The 6,818-nt window shown below is 35.1% G+C and overlaps 1 long non-coding RNA gene across 1 annotated transcript in view; it reads left to right on the top strand.

Moving 5' to 3' along the window:
* Window positions 1–6,818, top strand: part of LOC107684864 (uncharacterized) — a 41,667-nt gene that overhangs the window by 34,308 nt on the left and 541 nt on the right. The window lies entirely within an intron of this gene.

The raw sequence follows: 6,818 nt of genomic DNA, 5'->3' as shown, positions 1-6,818 counted from the left end.
CTTCAAAAATACAGAGTTATTGTAGAAGTAATCCATGCCAATATTTATATATGAATAAATCTTAAATTATATCATAGAGAATATGTCTGTCCAGAAAAAAATACTGGTCTCCCAGACTTGCAATGGAGGTCAAAAATTAAGAGAATGTTAAATATATTTATTTGTGTTCCAAAAATTAGCAGAGTTTGTATGGGTTTGGAACAACACGGGGCAGAATAAATTATGACCATTTTCATTTTTTGGTGAACTAACCATTTAAAGAGCAGCCCTCCACGTACATAGCCAACTTTGGGGCGTTACATTTCCGACGCGTGCTTGTGGTGTTCGGCCAATCACAATGCACTGGGTCAGCTGGCCAATCAGAGCAGGAAGGAGGGACTTTGTAGAAAACGAAGCGTTTGAGAGAGGCATAGAGGACCTACAATAATGTACAGTATTTATTGTATCATAGAGAATATGTCTGTCCAGAAAAAAATATTGGTCTCCCAGACTTGCAATGGAGGTCAGAATATTAAATATATTTATTTGTGTTCCAAAAATTAGCAGAATTTGTATGGGTTTGTCATGTTTGTTTTAATGTTTCAGTAAAGAAGTAGCTTTCTGAAAGCAATATATTTATTTAAACAATATTACATGCCTTCACACTAGTGCTGCCATTACAGAGACATTAAACAACCACACAAAGTGGTTGAAATTATAAAACAGACTGTTTACCTATCCTTACTGATGTGGATGCACCTCTGTCTGAAAATGGATAGATTTTAATTAAATGTTTTCTTTTTTCAAATGTTTTTCTCTTTTTAGGCCACTGATGAAGAACAGGCGGTGAATGGGATGAATGCTGGTCAAAGAGGAGATTGTCCTTTCCCCCTAACTGATGCAACAGTGGTTTTAAAGGAGGAGGCTGCCCTGGATAATGTAAAAGATGTCACATGCCTTTGCTGTGCTGATGGGGCTTCTTCATTACTACATCAGTTAATCCTAAAGAGATCATGAACATTGGCAGCGATGCCTGATCTGTATTCATGGACTATTAAACAGTGTGTGTAATTTGTAAAAAAAACAAAAAGTGAAATGCTTGTTCTGTGTTGTTTAGTAGAAATGGAGTTTACACGTATCATATCAGTGTTAATGTTGTAGTTTATTTACTGTCATGCCAGAATAGTTTGTAAAGAACTTAACAGACCTTGATCATTTTCGTCTGGTGAAAGAGGTATATATTAAGTACAAGAAATATTAAATGCATGGCTTAACATAATATATTTCAGCAATCCTTATGCAAAATTGTATGCGCCAATGGTGAGTTCCAAAATGTGAAAAAGCACTTTCCCCCCAAAAGTTTGCATGCCTGTATCTCAAGAAGCATTAAAGACATATTTTTTTTAGACTGTGGTTCTTAAAAAAAAACTATTTTGTTTCCAACTATCAAAATAATTGAATGGTTCCCCAGCTCAGCCGGGTCCTCACCAGCTACAACCAGCTTTGACCAGCTAATAACCAGCTACCATCTTAAGCTGGCGTAGCTGGTTTTTCCCAGTAGGAAAAAACAGCTAAATTAAGTATACGTAATTGCTTTTAGACAATAAAACCAGAATTATAAAATTACTTTTTCCTAATGCAAATACAATAAACAGACAGATGTTAATAAATCTAAAAAGTATAAAGATAATGTATTAATAAAAAAGGTAACATTTTAATAAATAATTATTCAAAGCAAATACAAATATTAGCCAAGGAAACTAATGACATGGATCTCACTCCTACTGACTTGCTAGTAGGGATGGGTATTTAATGGTGTTACTACTCTTACAATACCGCTTATTGATCTGGTACTTAGTTTTTTTTTTTTACTGAAAAACTCAGTGGTTTTAAATTCTGAAATGTAAAAGTCTTTAGCAAATAAACTGCATGTTTGAAAAAATTACTAGTAAAAAAAAACAAAAAAAAAACAGGCCAATTAAGGTCTAACAGTATTCAGGTAAATAATAGCCTACAAAAGAAACAGAATAAATGAACCAAATGTAAATAACCTTTAATGCACATTAAAGCTACTGAAGTCATTCATACAAGAGCAGAGAGTCAAGTTTTTCATTTTATTTTACTGTTTGATGATCAGTAATGACAACTGAACATTATATAAAACTCATAAGCACAATGATATAATTTTATAAGCAAAAAGACATACAAGAATACAAATTTGTAACATTGTTCTTTGGAGAGGAACTTCATCTTTGAGTTGATCTGAATCTCACAGTTGAATCTGCTGGTTTTGAAGATGAACTTTATTATATAACTTAACTGAAAACTTTAGGTGATATTACCACTATTGGGGCAAATTATATTGACTCTAGACCAACTTCATTTACCCACTCCTTTATTTTCCATGCTACCTGTTGCATTTAAAATTTCCCTGCAATCATTCAGAACTTCCCTTACAGGATGATTATCTCTTTGTCCCTGCGACATGTTTCCGCAATGTTGTCTGGGGGTTTGGCAAAAGGAGAGTGAGACTGTGGGCGGTGCTCAGGGTGGTGACTGAAGGCGGTGACTGTGTAGTTCTGACGTCAACTTTTTACGGAAGTCACAACCGCCACAGCTACTTTGTGCAGGCTGTGTGAATTTTACTGTGGACTGACTGTTTTGAAACTTATATGGTAGTTACATAGCACCTAGACCATAGCACCATAGCACCATTCTAACGACCATTTTTCAACTACTTCTATAGCTTCTTGAATTTTATTCATATTAAAAGATATATTCCTTCCTCTTTTCCACATTATACCATCGTCTGCATGTAATCCAGCGCTAATTCCCGGAGCCACCTGTCTTGTTGTCTTCCTTGGAATGAACTGAAGTGTTTTCATCTTCCAGACGCAGAACAAAAAGAGGGCGTTTCTCAATTACTGGGCATTTTCACATCGGGATAGGCGTTTTTAACTCATCAGAACAGCACGAAAGACCTATAGGACATGTGATATTATTTTCTTTTTACTTTCTGGAGTTTCCAGCTGTTTTGTTATGTCTAGATCACGAGAACTTATGACGAGATCAAAATAAATAAATAAAACAGGGAAGCTGTTCGTTTTTCTCCGGTGCACAGGCGTACACATATATTACATTTAGATTAAAAGTAAAATAGATTAAAATTATAATTCATTTAGATCAGATTTAACGCATTTGCTTAAAGAGGTTTTGTGTTTGATTAGAAATAAAACCAAAAGCTGAAGATTGTTTGTGGTGTACCTTCCATCAGTGTCTTTGCAAATCTACACGATCACTAAAACTGATGAGAACTGAGATTAAGCTCATTCTTTTGTCTCTATACATAAAGAGACATTTGTGTAGATGGACGAACACAATCGCCTGAGTTTGTAAATGTGGCCAATTACATTTGCATTAAGCACCCAGTTTGCGTTTGTCTATCATTTAAATTAATAGCTTACATTTACAAAATGAGCCTTTTTAATGAAAGTAAAGTCCATGCTTAATACAATTCTCAATGAAATTAAAAATGTTAAATTAGAGAAAAAAAAAGATTGTTGTTCAATTTAGTTTAATATATTTGTGGCAGAGATGGCCAAGTAGAGAGAGATTACAGAACAAAGAACAGTAAAATTGTAACTATTGATCAGCTACGCCTCCCAGAATCCACCAAAACAAACTAAAGACAAATACTATTATACTTTTGTAGCTAACCAAATAAACACACTTCATACTTTTCAAAACGAATATCTGCTCCGAAGAAACACGTAACAAAAGGAAACAAAATCATTTTTCTGTCTAACTTCAAAAAGAAAAAAAAAGTGCAGTTTTGGGGAGATTTAAGGTATTTATAAATTATATTGCAGAGCTCTAAAGATTGTTTCCTATTAGAGCAAATCTAAATCTGCTTGAAGCTTTATAACCATCAGCACTATTAATAAAGTAAACAAAATAAACACCAACCTGTTTGTTCTTCAGTATCTTCAGTGTGTTCTCTCTGTCATTGGATCATTTTTAGAGCTTTAGTGCTGTAAATAGTTGTGTTGTCACTGAAAAGTGCTTTAATTTCTCTCTCAAAAGGTTGTACAACGCCTGAAATGACTGAGGTAATAACAGTTGACTATTTCTGCCACAACACCGTGGCATGCTGTAGTAGCATTACTTCTGGTTTTCTACATCAGCGCTGTTTGATCGGTTTATAACAGATAATTCTGAGCAGAATTTGAGCGTTTCTCTAACAGCAGTGTTGGGCAAGTTACTTCCAAAATGTAATACATTATATATTCTACTTTTTAGTTACTTTTGAGTTACTTTCACCAAAATATCCACAGAAGTATTATAAAATGCCAAAATGTAGTTTATTGCTGCTCATTCTACACCCAGTGGAGGGTAATGTGGTAGGTCTATATAGCATAAAATCATAAAATCATATTTAGATGCCGGTATGTAGGTCTACATTAATGCTACGTTGTAGTTTAGGTTAAACACATAAGCAGAAACCGCATTATTACATTCATAAATAACACCGGTAAATAAAGTTAAATGTTATCATGTACAAACAATAAACACAATACCTAGCCTATAGGCAATTTTGAACGGTTTCAGAAGAAAACAAGAATAAAAAATATAGGCTAAGTTGCTAAACAAGCCAAAACGAATTAGGCTAATCAGTGGCGGCGCTAGGGCGGGGCTTGACGGGGCCCATCAGAAACTTGCTTAGCCCCGGCACAGCCCCCCCTAAGGATTTCCTAATGATGTTCCCTTATTTTTGGTGTCACTTTCATTAACATTGAAAAATAAACACATTAAAAAATGCCTAATATGTGGCCTATAAACGATTGATATTATGGGGGAGGGGTCAAGCAACACAGCAAGCAACACGCAAACTGTGCAAGAGTTATGCCGGTGAACGTCAGTAAACTCACTATAGAGAAAGTGAAAGTAAAAAAACTGACGGAGCTCTCTAACGCTGCATTAACGGCGCATATTCTCTGAGACAACAAAAGACAAAATTATGTCAATATAGGCTGATGATGGTATATAACTGTCTTAAATTATTCCCTTAATAATTGTTCTTGTGGCCCGTATAGTGAAAAACATGAGAAGAAACGTTATATCACTAATAACAGTGGCATATGAGAAGTTTATACCACAGAAGAAAAAAAAAACTAAAATATGCCTTTTTCGAAGCTGCTGTATATAAAAAAACACAAGGTGGCTGAATTTGTATGCTTAAAGGCGTTCATTATTTTCACTCAATTTAATTAGTTTTTAAGCCCCCAGGTTAATTCAATGCGAAACTAAACGCAAACAGCGTTGTGGCGCAGCCTACCTCTCTCATTCGGCATTAATCCAGTTAAATGTGTCCATATTTGCGATGTATTTGAATGCTAAACTATTATTTATTATGTAAACCAGGCTTATAACGCACTTAAAAAACATACTCGTCACAGGAGCAAATGTGTCTTTGGCCCGAGCTCAGGCTGAACGGCACCGATTGTAGCTACTACGCAGTACGCACTATTTAAATTAACCAGTGTATCTATGAAAATCTGGTTTGGTTGACTATTTTATTCTGATAATGAACAGGCTGCAACGTTTGCAATGCTGTATGTGTGTGCGTGAGGCGCCAGCGCGATCGAACAGCGGAAACAAACAACAAAAAAAAATACTCTGTTATTTTTGGTCATACAGATCATTCCAAACTGCAATGTGTTTACTTTTATATCTGTAATCTCGGTTTCCTTTCCGTAGACTTTCGTAGAGCGCAGCGCCACACAAATAGCCTATGAACCAAACTCAGCAGCATAGCCTATGTATCTATCAGTCTTTTCCTTTCGTTTTGTTAATCTGTTAATTAGGCTATTAAGTCAAATATTTCGCATATTCATTCATTTTACATATAGACTATGATTTAATCAAAACAGATTTTGTTATTTTTAGTTAAACTTAATTTTTGTTGCTTGTCTGCGCTCGTCCGCCGCCTTTTTCCTCTTCTCCAACCCCGCGGCTCTCTCCGATAGCCCCTATTTCTAGCAGCAAACACTCAGAATAAAGAGAGATGATCTTCTGATGATCCTGAATGTCTTGTTGAATGAGTGTTGATTGTCTGAGGATCATCAATATTAACAGAGCTGCTGAAAAGACTCTTTATTTCATGTCAATAGTTCCCGTTTTCACCTCATTTATTATGCTGATGTCTTTAGATCTCCTGTAAATTGACACTTAAAGCTCATTTCATTGGTGTCAAAAGACTGAGGAGATGTGTTGGTTACAAATATCTACATGTATTTCAATTTTTTATGATTTCAACCAGGGCTCTGAACCGGTCCAAGGAACAAAAACGAAAACGAAAACCCGGAAACGAATGAAATTTTGACAGGAACAGAACCAGAAACGAAATCAAATGTTATATTTCTGAACTGTCTGAATGTGTTGCGTTCAGCTGACCAGCGCCTCGCTGTGCTAATATAGCCAATGTAAAGGATGATGTTTTACCACATGAAAGTACAAAGCCTAGCCTATAATAAATCATATTTTAGCATCTGCATACATCACAAATATGTAAACATTTGGATTTGTGCCGCATGAGAGAGGTAGGTATGAGTTTCACCTTAAATTAATTTGTTTTGGATTAACGTTTTAATAGCCTAAACGCATAGCCTTAACTTTAGAGAATTTGTTGTGGAGAGAAACTAATAACTGTGTCTATAATGTTTGTAAACATTTTGCTATAGCCTACATTATTTCTGAATGTAATAGGGCTAAAAAAATGCGACGTGAACCTATATATGCAACTTCAATTTTTTTTTTTTTTTTTTTTTTTTTTGTGTGGT

The sequence above is a fragment of the Sinocyclocheilus anshuiensis genome, unplaced genomic scaffold, assembly GCF_001515605.1.
Source record: "Sinocyclocheilus anshuiensis isolate Anshui unplaced genomic scaffold, SAMN03320099.WGS_v1.1 scaffold717, whole genome shotgun sequence".
In the NCBI taxonomy this organism is placed as follows: Eukaryota; Metazoa; Chordata; class Actinopteri; order Cypriniformes; family Cyprinidae; genus Sinocyclocheilus; species Sinocyclocheilus anshuiensis.
The sequence above is the reverse complement of the archived record's forward strand: the minus strand, read 5'-3'. Positions and strand labels throughout refer to the sequence as shown.